Below are 20,404 nucleotides of genomic sequence, written 5' to 3'. Positions count from 1 at the left end.
CATGGATGACTTCATATATTTTAGGCCTCATTAGAGATAGAGATAAACATTTGTATTTATATAGAAATCCTAAAAGTCAGGAAGACAATAAGATATTTTGTAAATTAAGAAATCAAGTGCAGAGAGAAGTAAGGAAAGCTAGATCCTCTTACTTTCAAGATAAAATTGAAGAAAATAGGTCAGAGCCTAAAAAAATGTGGCAACAACTCAAGAACATAGGATATAAATATAAACAAAAAAGTAGTGAAAACATTGTCTTAAACATAGATGGTACAGTACAACATGAAGGGAAAACTTTAGCAGATTATTTTAATGGTTTTTTTACAACTATTGCATTAAAACTTGTAAGCAAATTACCTAATCCTTCATACATGTTTTCTGTCACCTCAAGGGGTTTTAAACAGTTTTATGCAGATAAAAGCATAGAAAACAAAACTTTTGTACTTCAACCTGTGACTGAAGATTTTATATACAAAGAACTAAAAAGTTTGAATGTAAAAAAAAGTACTGGTTTAGATAATATACCAGCAAGGTTTTTAAAAGATGGTGCTTTTTATATTAAGGAACCTATAATGTCCATTGTGAACAAATCTATTACCACCGGTATTGTACCAGATGATTTTAAAATGGCAAGAGTCAAGCCTCTGTTCAAGAAAGAAAACTCCCTTATAGTGGGAAATTATAGGCCAGTCAGTATATTATGTATACATAGTTTCAAAGATTTTAGAAAAATGTGTCCATGTTCAACTTTTAGATTTTTTAAAACAATAATCACTTGTTATATTCTTACAAATCAGGATTTAGAAACAAATTTTCAACAGATAGTTGTTTAATACATATGTTAGATTTTATTAAAAGTAATACATCCAAAGGGCTTTTTACAGGTATGGTAATGTTGGATGTACAAAAAGCTTTTGACACTGTCGACCATACAATTTTATGTGATAAGTTAAAAGTTTTAGGAGTTTTATCCACTGAGTGGTTCAAATCTTATCTGTCTTGTAGACAACAACAAGTTCATGTCAACAATACTTCTTCAGACTTTAATACTGTAAATTGTGATGTTCCTCAAGGCAGCATCTTAGGACCTCTTTTATTTTTAATATATGTCAACGACATGACTGTCAGTATTGATGAAGACTGTAAATTAATTTTATATGCGGATGACAGTGCAATTTTTTATGCACACAGAGATCCTGTTATTATTGCTCAAAAACTGGGCATTGTTCTTGACAAATGTTCTTCTTGGTTAGTTGACAATAGATTGTCAATCCATCTAGGTAAGACAGAATCTATTTTATTTGGTCCTCCAAGAAAGCTTAAAAGTATTACAGATTTTAAAATTGTGTGTAATGGTCACATTATTAAAGGTTCTGACAGTGTTAAATATTTAGGAATCTGTATTGACAAGTTTCTTTCATGTGAAAATATTGTTTTAAGTGTCATACAAGAAGTTGATGCTACACTTAAGTTTTTATATAGAAATGCATCCTGTCTTAGTACTCATTCTAGAAAGACCCTATGTTCTGCCTTGATACAATGTTATTTTGACTTTGCCAGTTCTTCTTGGTATTGTGGAATAAACAAGAAACTTAAACACAGATTACAAGTAACCCAGAACAAAGTAGTACGGTTCATTTTAAACCTTAGTCCTAGAGAGAGTATTTCTAACAATATTTTAAACTCTCTAAATATGTTAAGAGTGGAGGATAGAGCTATACAATTAAGATTAAATCATGTTTTTAATATATATTATGGTAATGCACCAGCTTACCTCCATGAATATTTTGTTTTAAATAATAATATCACAAGAAGTGCAACAAATAAAAATTTTATTATACCAAAGATAAAAGGGAAAGAGTCCTCATGTTTTTTCTATAATGCTATCAAAGATTGGAATACATTGCCACTGGAGATTAAAGAGGTGAAAACAAAACAAAGTTTTAAGAAAGCTGTAAAATCTTTTTTATCTACAAATGCTAGTGTTACTACATAAAAAGCTTGTCTAATTTTATCGCTTATTTATTATTTTAGTATCATAAGCATTTTGTGATAATTATCAAGACAAAATATGCTACCGTAAACATGTCATTTTTCAGAGCATTATGCTATACTCATAAAAGTACCTGTCTAAATTTCAATGTTTATGTAATTTTGTTATTTTTTGTTTACTAACATGGCTGTTATTTGAGGACCCCATTGGAAATAAGCTTTTTCAATAAGGCTTTTATGGGCTATCCTTAGGTAATATCTATCAACTGTATGTCATGCAATGTATTTAATAATAATTACTTATATATGTTAAATTGGATCTTCCTTAATTAGCATAGTGCTGAGATAATGTGTGTGTATTTCTTTTTTTCTAGTAGTTTGCTAGTCTGTGATGTTTTAATTTGTGAATCATGACATTCTGTGATATTTTTACCTGAATAAAATGAAATGAAATGAAAGTGTATTTAGTGACATAATGATCTCAAAAGATTTTTTTCTTTAAAAAAATGTGTTTACGGACCTTCAAAAATTAGAATGTTCTGGTTTCATGATATCGAGTGACAAGGATATAACATTTTTTGCCCAAATTCATCTTATTGCTGAGAAAATTCTAACAGTTTGAATGCAGTATTGAAAAATTTTTAAGTCAATAATACAAGAATGTACAAAAAAAGAATAAAAAAGAAATAACAGGTATATTTGTACGTGTAAACTAATAAGGCATTCACATGTTTAAGTAGAAAGCAGCGAACCAAAATACTGGAGGGCTGTGAAATACACAATGTACAATATTCATTTAACTTTTCTATTCGATTAATGCCGATACAGTTTATACGAAATGTATAATTGAGATTACAAATATAATTTAAGTATACATGTGTATTTCAAAATAAAATTCATCATATTGATCATTTTAATTATTCTTGAAAACCTGTTTATACATCATAAATATTCATTAAAATTCATATTTTTGACTCGAAATTAACCTTTACTTAAAATTTGTTTTGCAGGAGTGTTAAAGAAGCACTAAAACTTGAGAAGGATATGGAGATAACGAACAGTATTCAATATCAAAGTCCATAAAACAATACAAAATAGGGCAAGAGCAGGTACCATGGAAGAGTGAGCACCCCCAGGTTGATAGACAAATGCATGTTTATAATTTCACCAGACCTTATCTAGCTATACCATAAATTTTAAATTTGGAAATTTGAAGTTTTATCCTTTTTCTCTAAAATGTTGACGAATTTTCCTGAATGAATCACTGCTCTTTCTAAAGTTAAAGTAAATATCTCAATAATTTCCGAACAGTATTTGCATTGCTTCATTTGTTTAAGAAAGTTCACGATTTAAAAGTTTAATTCATCACGTTTACAATGAAGCTTTCTTGTTTTATTATTACCGCGGTCTTTTTCTATTAATACATTACATCTTAAAAGGGAAAAAAATTGTAAGACTATGTGGTATCTTGTATTTCAAGTTCATCAAGATATATCATGTCGATATAAGAATGGAAATAACAACTGTTGATTGATTGACAAAACGTAGTTAATATATATTTTTCTTTTTCGCATGTAGAATTTTAAACCAAATTCACTTCATATGAATACACAAGTACGTCTGCTAATCACGGAGCGCTATTGGTCTCCATAGAATTTTAATAGATTTTTGGAGGACTTGGCCTCAAAAACCACATAGATATTGTCTTGCAGAAACTTAATTGTCTTTTTAATATTAAAGTTAGAGTGCGTGTGTGTACAATCAGATTGTTTTGCAAATGACCAATAATAGGGTACATTTACAATTTCGATATCTTTCTGAATTTACAATTTCGATATCTATCTAAAAACAAAGTTGTCAATGATGTCAAAGAGCCAGGATTTTTGTAAAATATTGTGATTTTAAACGTTCTTCATGGATTTTCAAATATGAAATGCGTGCATTATTCTGTAAATGAAGAAATTGTGAATTCGTCATGTATCAAAAGTAAACTGCAGATTTGAATACAGACAGCCAAGAAAGCTTTATAATAATCAAGAGCATGTTTTAAAATATGTCAGTGATATCAAATTTTAAGTCTGCACAAGAACATTAAGTTAGGGTTTATTTTTTTTAGGAAATTGAAATATATTTCCATAAATTTAAAATCCGGGTTCAATTATGTAATGTCAAATAATATGCAACAATGACATGCTGCTAAAATTGACGCCCATAGTTAATTCAAAACTGGTCTTCTAAAAAGATTAATATGAAACTAATTGAGTTCTTTGTACGTTAATTCACGAACATAGACACATGAATTTCAGTTACGTCCTGTGTCTTTATATGAAAATAGTAGATGGCATTTATTGTATTCGTGTATTTAGAGACGTTTAGAGACGCATATTATTTGACATTACATAATTGAACCCGGATTTTAAATTTATGGAAATATATTTCAAAAAACTGTGATAATGAACCTTAAAAACTGACACATCCTGGTTTCAATATATCGAGTGACAAGGATATGACAGTTTTTATCTAATTGCACATTATAGCTCAAAAAAATTGTGGAGACCAATTTTCGCAATGAATACGCGGGTTGATCCAAAAGTATTGTCACAGTGTCCATATCTTTTATATTTGGCGTCATACTTTCACAAATTATATACCAAAAGATGCATAACTTTAAATCTAATTAAACTTAATTTAATTTAAAAATGTTTTACCTGAATTTATTTTATTTATGTTTAAAACATAAAACATAGGGGGTGTCACCACGTCTCAACCGAACGTCACAAATTAAAGTGTACCTTTTTTAGAATAAAAAAAAATAAAACCACTAGAAAGCATCCTTTAAATGCGACTAATCGCCAAACATTTAAAAAGACAAAAATTTGCATCATTTTCTTGTCTAAAGTTGAAAATTATATGACATAATTGCTATTTTTGATCAAACCTCGTTGTTTTACTCCGGTGAATTGTAAAAAGGAAATGTCGAAATGGACAAACAAAGCTAAAACAAACCGTAATGCATTTTTTGCTGAAAATAGAGAAATCGTCAGTAGAGAGTGTTACGTTGATTCACCAGAGTCACAGAGGAAAGAATGTAAATAAGAGACTTGCTAAGATGGTTTCAGCAATTTTGCGCGGGTGGTGGATCATTCAATGCTAAGCAGATGACAAGAAATATGGGAGATCAGACAGAAACGTTAAATGGTGTCTGACGTTGTAAGAGCGATATTTGAAATTTTAAGTTGGTCTTACTTAAACTACTGTTCAAAGAATTTTGACAGAATATTTAATTATGAAAAGATTGAGTGAACGATGAGTGAGTGCTAACTTATCTTTAAGAAAGTCAAAGAATGTTTCCACTTAAGCATAGTGCTCTGACCCCTTTTTTGGACCCCTCTACTTTATCTAATTAACTATAATCTTAATAATTTTACACCTAACTGATATTTTGTTATCAGTGTGGTACATTATTTGCAAAAACATTCATTGAAAACGGCCCTGTAGTTTTATTTCAGGTAATTAAAAAAGCCCTCTAGTGGATGTTAATTCCGGTGTATCTGATAGTCGATATTGTTTTTAATTTAAACAACCAGAACTTCGTTTTAGAAGGTTACACTTTTTTAACATGGAAAAAACTTGAAAAAATTAGAATTTGAGAATTTATCTTTGCTTAAAAGAAAAAGCGACTGACCTTATTGCTATGACCACCCCCCCCCCCTTTTCTTCATACTATGAGCCGAAGATAAAAAGTGGAAGTAAGATAACTTTTCTGATACCGTCTCCGTTTTGTATGAATAATTGCATTCTCAATACTTTATTGAAGAAATTATGCCAAATGATAAGATAATAAGGCATTGTTTATTTTTCAAAAAACTAAATTGTTAAGGAAAGTTATTTTACAATTATGGCTGAAGTTTAAAGTGTTGCGGTGTCATGTATCTTTTATGGTGCTAGTCTTCTGAAAGTAACTCTAAAAATAATGCCAGTTTCTTTTAACACAGAAAGCAGTCGAACAGATGAGAGATACTATTATCATCTTGCGCTTTAAAGTCAACAGAAAATATAGAAGTTACATGTACGTATACATGATATGTTTCTTAATTTAGACAAGTCATAGAACTGCTTTTAAAAGAACAGATACAAATACGGCTGCATTTGACGAGAAACCATGAGAAACCATTTGGGAACTGTCATCTTATATAAGTATATAAAAATTGCACCAATTATTATTTGTAATTTATGTTTTCAGTTAGTGAAATAAAATTTATAATTTTAAATTTATATTCAAAGCTAATTCACTCTGAATTAGCTGCTTTTATCGAAGGAAGTGCATATTTAAATGCTTCACCTAAATCTCGGTACTTATTCCTAGTGATTATCGTTCTTGTCAAATATTTTAGTTGATTATTCCCCTTTTAATAAAAACAATTGAGGGCGCTTTGGTTGCAACTTCCTTTTTTCAATATTCCAGCATCATCTTGGGTCGGTAAACATTTTCCAGCTTGTTATTGTGTATTATTAATTTGAAACAGTCATTGAAATTATTAACTGATTTTGGAGAAGGCATTTGTAAAAGTGATTTTTCAGTTTTTAATATAGGATTAGGTATAGTTAGCCTATTTCCCCCGATGTTAATGGATTTCCTGGGGGGGGGGGGGGTAGCGTGGCCATTTTGTAAACAAGCATGTAAGGTGGGGACTTAGTTATAAATAGAGGGTCTAGTTAGATAAAAATGTATTTAAAATACATAGTTTAATGGCTGGGGGGGGGGGGGCGATTGTCGCCAAGCCTAATATTCAATATTAAAATTGGGCTTAACTCTAAAAATTAACGTTACATGTCGATGCGGATGGCTATGATCGGTATATTAACACTAGGGTCGATCGCACTTACTAGATTGATTAAATAACTAATATTTTAACTCGATTTTTCTATACCCTGCAATTATCCGAGCATTTGCTGAGCGATCTGACAAGTGATTGTTTTCCGGATTTGGTTTTGTAGATTAGTTTAAACATTCAACTTCCAGTTAAGAAAAACACTCTATGTTTACTTTCAGTTTTAGTCCACTAATTGACTAAATATTTTATTACCTGTGAATCGATTTCATAAAAGGTAAGCGGGATCAACAATAACAAAGATATTTCTGTTCTTTAAGTCAATATCAGAATTGAAACTTTATAAATTTAGTTAAATTTAAAATTGCTCATATTCTTGTTTTGCTCGTCGATGAACAACAATTCAGGGGTTTCATTTTAATGGTAAAATTCAGGACATAAAGTAAGTTATTTATTGTTAATTTTTTTTAAATAAAGTCATGACTTCTTGTAAAGCAGTCTGACATGGGGAATTTAAATTCACTTGTTACTTACATATTGTTAATTTTATAAAATACAAATAGGTAACATTTGTATTATGATCACTTAAATTACCATAATTGACAATTGACATGGTTCTCAACAGTGTTTGAAATAACCGTGCTCCTGACCGCCCAAGATGCACAAATTTATATGTATTGACGCCCAGCTGGACGAGTAATCTAAAAATTTCTCATAAATTACAATTCAGATCGATATTTAAAATTCTGTAATCAACAATTATTGGTTGCAAATTGTAACAAGCAAATGGGTACAATTTATCAAGCAGCCTATAGGTCAGGAATCGAATATGTACCGAATCAGCCCTATATTCACATTTTTGCTGTTTAAAAATTTTCAAACACAAATTATTTTTAAAAAGGATTTCAGATAAAAATAAGGTACATTCTAAATACAATTTAAAATTTTTCTCTCTTAAATATTTTGGATGGTTTTATCAAATTCTAGCCAGATAAATTTATACCCGCTTCCAGCAGGACTGTCGTGCTCACGTAGAAATCTGGAACACATCATACATCATAGAAGTCTTATGATAATTTCTGGTGTAGGGTTTTGCCTAACTTAGTGTAAACAGTTTTATTTCTGCTATATCTCCTTTTAAACTCTCTTTAAATTTATAGGTAGTGTCTTACGAGTTTAGGCACCATACAGTGTTTTCCCTTTATTTCAATGTAAGGGGTTAGAGATCAGTTGTAACAGGCTAGGAGCTGATGTTTATGAACAAAATCTCTGTGGACCTAACAATAAATTTTTTTCAAAGCAGCATTTTTGTCAATCGAAGCGGTCAATTTGCCTGATAACCTGTTCTTAAGGAAAACACTGAATCATACTTTTAATGCAACTTTGATGTGCTAGACTGTAAAGACGGCCTAAACAGTTTAACAAAATGGACAATTTCAATTCATGACAATATAGATCTAGCTAGCTGATTCCTTTGTAAGCAACGATGGTTTTTTTTTTAAATAACATTCATGAATGTTCTAGATATGCATACATCTATAGGTTGCACATTGCACAGGTTTTATGATAGCCTTTTCACTAAAATCAATTTAAATACATTAATCCTCCAAAATATAGCCCGTTGTCCATCTAACATTTTTTATAAATTTATAAGACAATTACTCACACAGAGCATTTTACACTTTCATCTTGCATCATGAAACATACACATTCAAAAAAAAAAAAAAAAAAAAAAAAAACTGATCATGAACTCCCAGCTACATTGTTGTATGTGTAGCTTATGAATTATGTTGAATATTGTGAATATGTGTTGTTTGATGTTGTTTGAATATTTGATTTGGGGCATGCTCTTGTTGGCTGCCCATTGCCTTGTATTTTAATCCATACAGCCCATAATTTACATACATTAAGCATACACAATGCATTAAAACCCGATCATAACTCCCAGCTACATTATTGTATGTGTAGCTTATAAAATATGTTGAATGTTGTGAATATGTGTTTGAATATTTGATTTGGGGCATGCTCGTTGTTGGCTGCTCATTGCCCTTGTTTTATTTAATTCATACAGCCCTTAATTTACATACATTAAGCATACACAATGCACTGATCATAACTCCCAGCTACATTATTGTATGTGTAGCTTATAAATTATGTTGAATGTTGTGAATATGTGTTGTTTGAATATTTGATTTGGGGCATGCTCTTGTTGGCTGCCCATTGCCCTTGTTGTATTTGAATTCATACAGCCCTTAATTTACATACACTAAACATACACAATGCTTTTTTACAACAAAAAAAAAATGTGAATCATTTTAATCATGACCTGTAGATACAATATGTTGAATGTCTTGAATATGTGTTTGTTGATGTTTGATGATTTGATTTGGGGCATGCTCATTGCTGGCTGCCCATTGCCCTTGGTGTATTTGAATTCATACAGCCCTTAATTTACATACACTAATTTAAACATACACAACAAATTTTTACAAAAAAAAAATAAATAAATAAAATTAAAAAAAAAATTTTAAAAAATGGCCCATTGCCCTTATATTTGAATTATAGCCCTTAATTTACATTATACAGACTGCATGATCAAATGAAAAAAATAAAACTACTGATCATGACCTGCATGTAGCTGCATGGTTGTATATGTATAATTGATTCCATCCTTTACATACACTAAACATTCAAAATGTACACACTACAAAATTACTAGATCTGCACCTATTTCATTGTAGTCTTTTACATGTTCTAATTATTTTTCAATTTTTATGAAAATGAAACTTAACACATACATGTACATAATGTACATCATACAATCAGAATATGATGTGCAGCTGATTATCATTTAATTTATTTAGAAAACAAATAATTTAACAATTTATTATGCTTTGTACAAATATTTACAACCTTTAATTTCATATACTACAAGAATATATTATTTAATCAGCGAAACATGAAAGATCACTAGTGTTCACAAAGTCTACAATTGTTTATTTGAATTAATTTTTGGCAAAACCTTGAAATCACAAAAATGCTTGAGTATTAATTTTTATGGCTCCAACTGGTCATTGATTTGACATACTTCTCGCACGGATTCTAATTTGAACATTATTTACTTTCTTGCTGGAAGTGTGGCATATTTCCCAACTCTGAATATTAGTGGTAGGCCTAAGGGTGTCCTAAGCTAGCTAGCATATGGTATATTAAAACATTATTTCTAAATCAAGGTATTGTGCCATGTTTGCTAATCAGTATAGCTTTAACCAGAATTATAACTTAGTTTGTTAAACACAGATAAACCTTCTTTGAAGTTTAGATTTTGTAAATTCTATTACTGTTATACTGACCGTGTTAGTAAATTTAACCCATAAGTAGGTCATATTTTAACGTTTCGTACCATTTGGTAGGCCCTTGTTCTTATTCTAAATTTCAACACAATGTCCCATTGCACCAATCAATATATATAGGGCTTGAGGCAAATTTCAACAGGCATTAGGGAATGCTTTCTCTCAAGCACATGATCCTACCCACAGAAATTCAAGGGGTACTTGTTCAATAAAATGTTCACCTTGTATGGTTATACATGTACACTTATCCGAGTTGGATCGACAACGTTCGTTTTCTCCAGTTTTCTCATATGGTTAATTTGATATACATGTACAGCTGTATTCCAATAAATAGGTAATAATGTTTCCAGTAATAAGATTAGTACAGTTTCCTTTTAATACAGATATAAAATAGATTTTAAATATTTAAGCTGTTTCTCGTTTATATATTTTGCTTATATATTCCTGGTTTCTACATGTGTAGTGATAGACATGCGTACATGTTTCTTTGATCAACTCATCACCAAAATCTTTGATACTATTTTATTCGGGTCATAACATCGAATCCATGTATAATTGGGGTTAGGTTTAATTTTACAGGGAATCAATTTCATCAATCATGATAGGTATTGGCTTGGGCATGGCTACTTCTGCCGCTCTACCCCCACCCATATGGTGGCGGAGTTCCCTACCACAATAACTTGTGGTTGGGAACTTGTGGCGTAAACGAGCGGCACTAAGTAACTATCCTTATATGCAGTCATGTAACTCATGAAAGTTGAAAAGTAAACTTTGGATTTAGATATACATAAATAAGTGCTTGACCTCTGCACCTCCCAGGGTCAAGGCTTTTACCACTTTCTGATATGGTGTTTGTAAACTTTGACCTTTGAACTTTGAACCTGAGTTTGAATATTTAATATGTAATATTTGCTTTGTTGTGTTGCCAGAGACACCAATAGCTCTTCATAATTTGTGTCTCCGGATAAACAGCCGTGCCCAATTTTCGCCACAATAAAATATATTAAATACATACTTGATGTTTTTATATGCACTTATCTGAGATAATAATTTATACATCACTTTTAAAATCAATTTTGTTGTCTCGCCACTGATATTTGTTTTATAACTATGTGATGTTAATTTGTGCCAAAAACCAAATGAGCTTAAAAGTGCGCGAAGCTGTACTTATTAAAGTACGTACAATCAAAATACAAAGGAAATTATTTTTGATCCGCTAAAATTTTTATAAGATGGTACTGTAAACCAACTTTCATTCGCGTGTGATAACTACCCGCGAATTTCGCTTCCAACGAATAATCATCACTACGAACCATTTTGCTTTGTATTTGTAGAGAATGTTTCCTCAGTCGCGAAAATTAATCGTGAATCATTAATTGATTTCGACTGACCAACTAAGCGAATACAAATTGTTTACATTATCGAAACTAACACTTTTTGCATCCTTTGCTCTTAAAAATTACTGATATAATGATGATTTCAAAATACAGATAACACTGCATTAGCATTCGTTTCATTAAGCAACCTACATTTCATTTTATTTAAGGAATGAAGCTTATTTCAACTTATCTTATACGATATAACATAACTTGGGGCAGTTTACGCTTTATAAACCGCGAAGCGGTTTATAAAAGAGCGTAAACTGCCCCAAGTTTTGTTATATCGTATAATATAAGTTGATTGATTGATTGTATTTTGTTTAACGTCCCTCTTGAGAATTTTTCACTCATATGGAGACGTCACCGTATGCCGGTGAAGGGCTTCAAATTTAGACCTATACTCGGCACTCAGGGGCATTGAGCAGTGAGGGTTCTTTATCGTGACAGCGCCTACCGTGACACGGGACCTACGTTTTTAAGGTCATATCCGAAAGACCCGTGACTTTCACTTCTGATGCCGAGCGCTTGACGAAGGAACAGTCACTACCTATTTTTACGTCTTAGGTTTGACGCGGCGCCGGGAACGAGAATCGAACCTGGGCCTCCCGATCACGAAGCGAACGCTCTACCACAAGGCTACCGTGAACGGTCTAATATAAGTTGAAATAAGCTTCATTCTTTATAATTTAATTTCAGCGCAGATAATGAGACAATTTTATTCCAGAATAAGGCTTCACATTGATAAAATTTTTAAAGTAACGTCAAGCGGAGTAATACGTTTTTTGACGTAACTCATTGTGACGTAGGCACGTTATGTAATACAAAATAGATAAAATCTTCTATCCAATCAAATGGCGTGTTTTAAGTAAAATTAAATTATACATGTATATCTTGAAAATAACAATTAATATATTTTGAAAAAAAAATGTGTCGTTTTAAAAACCTACAACAATATTTTCCAGGACACATTCAATTTTAATACTTCAGATATTTTCCACATAATTTGTTTGAGTTCAGGCATTCTATAATTAAAAGTTTAATATATTCTTCTTTTCCGCAACGTGTAAAAATTTTCCTACCTCTTTATTCCATTTACTTACCTTATTTTTATAATTTAGTTAGTTTCGTTAAAGTTTATAATTAAATTCTGCTATCTGTTTATCAATGACATTTATATCTTATTTAGATGTATATAAGCTGTATATATATTTTTCATTGACCATTTGAATTCTTTTAACAATTTCGTTTCCATTATTGGCTTATGCTTCTATAAAAAGTAGAATTTCTAACAAAACTTTGATTATTCAGATTCTGGGTCTTTGTTTTCCTTTTCCTTGAAAATAAAAATAAGGTTTTTATATAATAGTGTTCTTAACATTACATTAAACTATATATGTCTTTTTAATTATTTTTTTTCATTATTATTTCTTCACATAAGTAATTATTCTTTGATTTAATGATTCTTTACTTTCGTAACATATTTCAAAAATATACTTTTTGTTGTCAACAAATCTTTAACATATAAAATACCACTTCTTACCCATTTTTGGGGTATATTGGTAAAACTTATAAAATAAATAATTTATTGACTCTGCCATGGATGACGGAGTCCACTTTTATATTGAATGTAAAATATCTACTTTATGTAACACGGACGTTTTGAAAATAAACCTTATTTTTTTTTATTCAAACGTGGAAATCATGTGCTCAGCCATTAAAATCAATTTCTGCCTTTTCATTGGCTATGCCGAGAACATAAAATTATATATGTGTGTATATATATGTGTGTTATTGTGTGTAAAAAGATGAGTTGCCCACATCATTTTATGGAAGGTGGTATTTGAAAACTTCGTTTCAACAATGGCTGGCAAGCATAGGAGAGCAAGAGATATTTTACAAATCTTGCTGTTATTTTATTCTCTTATCCATTTATCCCGGGCTTACACCATGGACGATGAAGTGCGACTCCATAAAGCATTCAATGGCTCTGGATACGATAGGAACGTTCGACCTAAACCAAACAGAAACACCCCATTAAAAATTGACTGCAACTTCATCTTACAAGACATACGGGAGCTGGATGAAAACCTCGGTAAATTCTCAATAACTGGAGCTTTGGCCGCTAGTTGGATTGACGAACGTTTAATTTGGAAACCACAAGACTACGGCGGGGTAACATACACTGTTATCCCTCAGAAGATGCTATGGATTCCATATTTTATAAATATGCACGTTTACAGTGAACCAAAATATCATGGACACGAGGAGTTGACTGTACTAGTATGGTACAATGGAAATGTAAATTGGACCATTCCTAACCTTTACGAGAGTACGTGTGACTTCGATTTGACAAAATATCCCTTTGATTCTCAGACGTGCATGCTAACATTTTTTGCAATGGGGTCAAGTTCAAACGATCTTTTTTTTAATCCCTTGAAGAAAACCGCTGACATGTCAATATATAGAGAGAATGGTCTTTGGCAAGTGACAGGTACGCATATGAACACATCAACCAATATATTAGATTTTCACGAGTTACGCTTGACCGTCAGTATGAAGAGAAGATCTGCGTACTATATATCTAGTTTGATCCTTCCGATCTGAGTTCTCGAAATCTTACAATTGTTGGTTTTTGTGATGCCGCATGACGAACGTGTTGGGTTTGCTGTCACCGTCATGTTGGCTATAGCTGTCTATCTGACGCTCATACAAGAAAAATTACCAGAAGCCGCGGAGCCCAGCGTGGCTTCTCTTAGCTATAAACTTCTTGCGGATTTCGTTATAGGAGCTTTCATCGTTGTCGGAGTTATCATTGGATTGCACTTTAACGAGAAAGAAAATAAGAACTTGAAAGAAAATGAGAACGAGAGAGAAAATAAGAACGAGAAAGAAACCAAAATTCTTGGGTCTTGGGATCGTTTCTGTTTAATTTTATCATTTTTGTCCTTGGTATTATGCAACTCCGTGTATTTCATTGTTGTTGTTATTTTATAAATCTACTTAATTTTGATAATATTCAGAGAATGTCATTTACCCAATCAAATATATGTTTCTGACTCTAATATTTGTATTTTGTGTAAATATTTTAAGTAGTCATATCACCCATTCTGAATTATTACGTATATTATTTCTGAGATTAGCACATTATTTTGTATACTGTATCCAAGATTAGATTTTGTAGAACTTCCTACATTACTGTGATAATGTAAAAAAAAAAAAAAAACATACTCTCTGAATTCTAGACAAATATTATTTAAATGATTGTACGATGTTAATTCACTTTTCATAATGTAATATATTCAATTTAGAATAAATCAACATGATATTTTCCTATCGTTGGTCAATAACAAACTAAATAACTTGTATTGTTCTAACAAAAAAGTGTAAATTTATCTATATTAATATTTATATTTAACACACATTTATCTTGTGGAATAAAATCATTCATATTTATTTTTTACTAAATAAAAAATGTACAGCATTGCTTTCCATTAATTTGAATCACATCTGAGCATCTTATCTTACGGATTTAACAAATAAAGAGTAAAAAGGATTTTAGTATTTGTTCATTGATTTTTTACCCCAACCAAGTATATTTTCATATGCGTTTAGCGTTTCTTTTATTTTAAAAAGAAGTTTTAAATCCACCTTTAGAGACAGAGAGGAATTTCCTAATTACAAAATCTACAATTCTTATTATACAACAGTATGACGTGATTTGCTATTTTAGCCCGTAGGAAACTATCAAAGTATATCAAAACTAAAAACAGCATGAAATAAACAAGTCACTTATGTACCCGTCGACTTTACATCATTTCGTAAGACATGACGCAATTTGTATGAAGTGAGAGGCAAATAAAGTAATATTTTCTCATAGAAATATGCATTCTATTAGTAAATGATATATTATTTAAAGATATTTTATGAGACCATTAACTAAAATCCAATGTCTTCTTTACGATTTTATCAATGTAGTTTCCTTATATTCCCTATTTAATTGATACTGCCGTAAATTTGTATAAAGGTACAGTCGACCTGTCAACCCGTCGACCTGTCTACCTGTCAACTTGTCTACCCGACTTCCTGTAGATCTAATGGAAAAATTCATCTAATTTCCTTTTTCATTATCCAACAACTCGCATTCAATCGAATTTGGCGTATAAATCCGATTATAAAGCAAGGCGCATTAATTCAAATTTGGCGTATGGAAATATTTTTACGGAACTACTTATCCATAAATCCTAGTTGAGCCACACATAGACGTCAGCGTAGTCATTGGAATCGGTCGTACAATAAACCTACAATACACGACGTCTCTTTTGATTAATTATAACCTTATATAAATCAGCAGTTAGGTCTACATCACATTCACACCAAACTTACTCTGTCCCTTTTAAAGTTTTAAATAGTCTTCTTGAGAAGGCCAAGGAAAGTCCCATTTTTGATTCCTCGACACAAAAATATAGGCTCGGATCTGTAATTATGGATATTGCATATCATAAGCTTTTTAAACCCGCACGTTTTGTGGAGGAAAATGCAGCTTTAACAATCTTTTCCTCAAAATTCATTATGCCAAGAAAAGAAATGACGCAGCTAATATTCTTAATCACAAAAGGGTCTAGTCTATTATTCTACCATATTTCAAGTTAAAGACTACACCATGTATTTCCTACAAATAATCATCGACCATTGCATCCGAACTTTTCGATTACAAAAACCTTACATGGCCTGGATATCGAGTATCTGAAACATAATCCTCCATCGTGTTCACGTTCTTCTTTGGCCTATAACCGTAGTCCTGCTGGACATGTTATCAAAGGTGACGAAAATATAGTTAATAATGAGGACCTTAGATCACTTAGATCCTTCAACTGGCGTCGGAAAACATATATTGGATTCTGAAACTTCATAAAATCCCTACAAACAAAGATATATTGCGGGTTCCAGTAAATGTTCTAACAAGCCTATTTCGTTACTTCTCACTAAAATATTGAAGTAGCGAAGGAAAAACCTCAAGAGTACTGTGCAACAATATATTCAAGAAGTGGTCTGAATCAGATGTGAATACTCAAAAATTCCAAATAACTTTTAGACAATTTGAAATCACAAGAATTTACCAAAATCAACGGCTTAAAACTTACGACTTTTCAACTATATAAAAAAACCATTCCCCAAGATAAATTAAAGTCCAGGCTTTTTTGATATCATTGACAACTGCTTTTTCAATAAAAATGGAACTCGTAAATTTACTTACCTGGCCATTGGTCATTTGCAAAATTATTTTGTTAAAACATTCTGATTGCACACACAAGTACTCTGAAGTTGACATCAAAGAAATGCTGGAATTTCTGATTGAAAATATCTAAGTGGTTTTTTGGAGACCAGGTATTCCAACAATTTATTGAAATTCCCATGGGTACCAATTGCGTTCTGTAATTAGCAGACCCATTTTTATATTCATATGAAGCAAGTTTGTGCAAGATCGTATGCGTGAAAAGAAGAAAACACTAGCTGTGGCCTTCAACTCGACATTTGGATATGTCGATGACGTATTGTCAATTAGCAATGGTAATTTCCATTCCTACGTCGTTACGATATATTCTGATGAGCTTGAGGTAGAAGATACCGCAGAGTCTGACACATCTGTTTTATACTTGGATATTTTACTTGAAATAGACGTAAATGGTAATATAACAACCAAGCTTTCTGAAAAACGTGATGATTTGAACTTTTCTATCATCAACGTCCCTTACTTATGCAACAATATACAACATCTTTGCATACAGAGTATATATATCTCAGTTGATTCGATATGCAAGAGCATGCTTTACGTATGAACAATTTCTAAAACGAGGTAAATTATTGACAAGCAAGTTGATGAAACAAAAATATCAGCAGTCTCGTTTAAAGTCATCATTTCGAAATTCTATGGTCGATACAATGACCTTGTCAGCAAACACAATTTATCGTTGAGTGAAATACTGACTGACGTTTTTCTTACGAATTATTACTCCATTAATTATAGACTGAATTGATGACGGATTTTTTTAGCTTATTTCCTGAATTTGACATGGAGCACACGGCATGTGTATCCGGTCAGCAGGGGATGCTCACTCACCCATGGTACCTGATCCCACCTCTGATGTTTCGATGGTCCGTGTTTGCTCTGCTCCTGTTTTGTATTGTTGTGTGCTTTCGTGTTTCTATTGCGCACCTTCACTGTTACTCGTATTATCAAAGATTGTTTTTATTCATATTTCCACTCAATATATTTATATATCCCATGAAATAAAATATACTACAGAGAGTCTGACACATCTGTTTCATATATAGATATTTTTTATAAAAAGATAAGTTAATGGTAACTTTATAATATTAACGAAGCATTTTGATAAATATGTGATGACTTTAACATCTCCTTTATCATCTTCCATATGCATCAATATACCTTAATTAGTTATATTAGGAGGTTCATTAATTAATTATCATTAAGCCATTATTTACACACCAAATTTTCGACGTATTTTCCCATTATTTCCGAGTCGTGAAAAAGAGTGGTCGACAGGAGCTGGTCACTTCTCCACTATATCCCGCCTCCGATGTTTTAGAGAGCAGTGTTTTCTCCTCTCCAGGTTTGTATAGTTTGACAGAACTTTGGAATACCGTTCGTTATATCTATATACTAAGTATATAAAAATCATCTTGTTCTTATCTATGAATATTTATTAAAATTTGAGGAAGATATGAAAAAACGCTCAAATGCCAACTATATTTAATCAAGTGCATGAAACGTGGAGATAAATCTCTCAAAACAAATCGGGAGAAGAGGAAACACTGACCTCTAAAATCAGGCGGATTTAATGCCTCGGAAGGGAATGAATCCCATGTCGCCTGATCACATCCGTCGCTTGATCTTTGTCATGATGGGATAAACGAAAAAAAAAAATCGGCTGAAATTTCATGTGCAAATAATATTAATAATATATCCAATTCATCCAAAATATCATTGTGCATATTTTTTAAGTAGCCGTATTATGCCATTCACATTTCCCACCCACGGGGGATATCTATAGACTCGAATTCCGAGTTCTGCATTATAAAGATCGCACGTATCCGTTATCTGTGCGTATATTTTGTGTTTATCTTATTGTATATGCTAACATCCATGATGTTATAATAGATTAAAAATCTGACATGAAAGAATAATGCTAAGCATAGTAATTACAAAAGAAAAAAAACATTGTTTTGATATGTGATGAACAGATCTTTTCATTGAAAGAATCAAAAAAGTCGTTAATATAGTTCACAGAATCCATCCCATGCAAGACCCTATATTACTATATAAACCGCCCCGTGTTGCACAAATTGCTAAAACGAAAACGACCCCTCTCTGCATAAAGGCCGTAAGTGTTGCCTACAGGTCAAAATTTACTATCTCCACTTGCAAGTGATGACGTCTTAATACAGTGTATGAGCAAAAATTTTATAAGGGACTTTTAGAAAGCAACAACACATACAGCAATTACAATGAAACAGCACAGCTAAAGAATAATATTGCCGCATTCATGTAATAATCATTTTTGTGTGTTTTCATGTTGTTTACAGTCGCTTGAGAATTGTTCATCCATATGGAGGCCCCACCACTTGCTGAAGCTTAGGTGTGCTGAAAATTTTAACCCATAGTTATCAATTAGGGCCATTGGGAAGTAAGGGATCTTTTTCGTGTTAACACCTACTGTAACACGGGAATTTGGTTAATACACTCTCATTAGAAGAACTAACCAATAGCATAAACGACAAAAAAACTTTAATATGTCAAAAATATATATCCAGTTATAAGAAACTATGGACATTTACAAAATATCATTTATATTAGATTTTAAATGGATATTAAACTTAAATATTGACAGTTTCCGATAGTCCTCGTGTATATTCTAGTGCATTTTTTTGTTATTATCTAACAACCATGACCTTTCAGATAGTCCTGTTTCCGTATGAATATGTGTAAATGTTAAAAACATACTAATTACTAATTACTCAGACATATCAGCGAGTCTTGAGTCTGTTCAAGTATTTATTGAATATAAGCATTTACTCTTCAGATATTTTCTCCTTTCCAAGTAACGAAAGACACATACATTGCTATTATTCCTTTCTCCCATCCACATAGGGTAAGTTTTGTTATATCCAACCCACATCTGCTGCCCTACTTTCTTATATCGTCTGGTTACCGCTGTCCATAATTCGGTATTTAACATACCAACCAGGACGTCTCCATTAGACACATCGCGGCTTCCATGGTTCTGTGTACTTTATCAGTGTAGATTTTGTTCTGTCATCTTTAGAGAGTATATTTATATTGTAATTCTTGTCTATGTAAATAAGATCCCCTGTTGTGTCTACTGTCTGAATACCTCATTCATTTAGTATATTTGTCATAACATACAATAGTTTACCGTCTTTGTTTCTCAAAATGAGATTGCTGTATGAATCATTGATCCAGACTAGGTCTGATGTTACTAAGGAGATGTGTTTAACATCAAAAATACTTTCGATTGTGAGATGATATTGTAACGCCTAACGAGATGTTTGACATCATATTCAACAGACAATCGTTTCTTATTTGTCTTTTTCTCGCCTTTCTGAGTTTGATTTCACACAGTAGACTAGTCACAGGCCCCATGTTGATTTCATTAGTCGAGTAGAGTACGGCATGTTTAGCAACCCTAAAAATACTTTTTTCCAAAGAGTGACAAATTTCGTTTCGGTAAACGATAAATTTTATAGGTCTGTTTGTTAGGTTATCAGTTCTATTTTCATAATTCTCTATCCTGGATAGTTTTCGCCT

Source organism: Saccostrea cucullata, unplaced genomic scaffold (genome assembly GCF_032062105.1).
Source record: "Saccostrea cucullata isolate Sc308-1 unplaced genomic scaffold, CSIRO_AGI_Scuc_v1 ctg398, whole genome shotgun sequence".
Classification (NCBI taxonomy): domain Eukaryota; kingdom Metazoa; phylum Mollusca; class Bivalvia; order Ostreida; family Ostreidae; genus Saccostrea; species Saccostrea cuccullata.
This window is presented reverse-complemented; position numbering follows the sequence as displayed.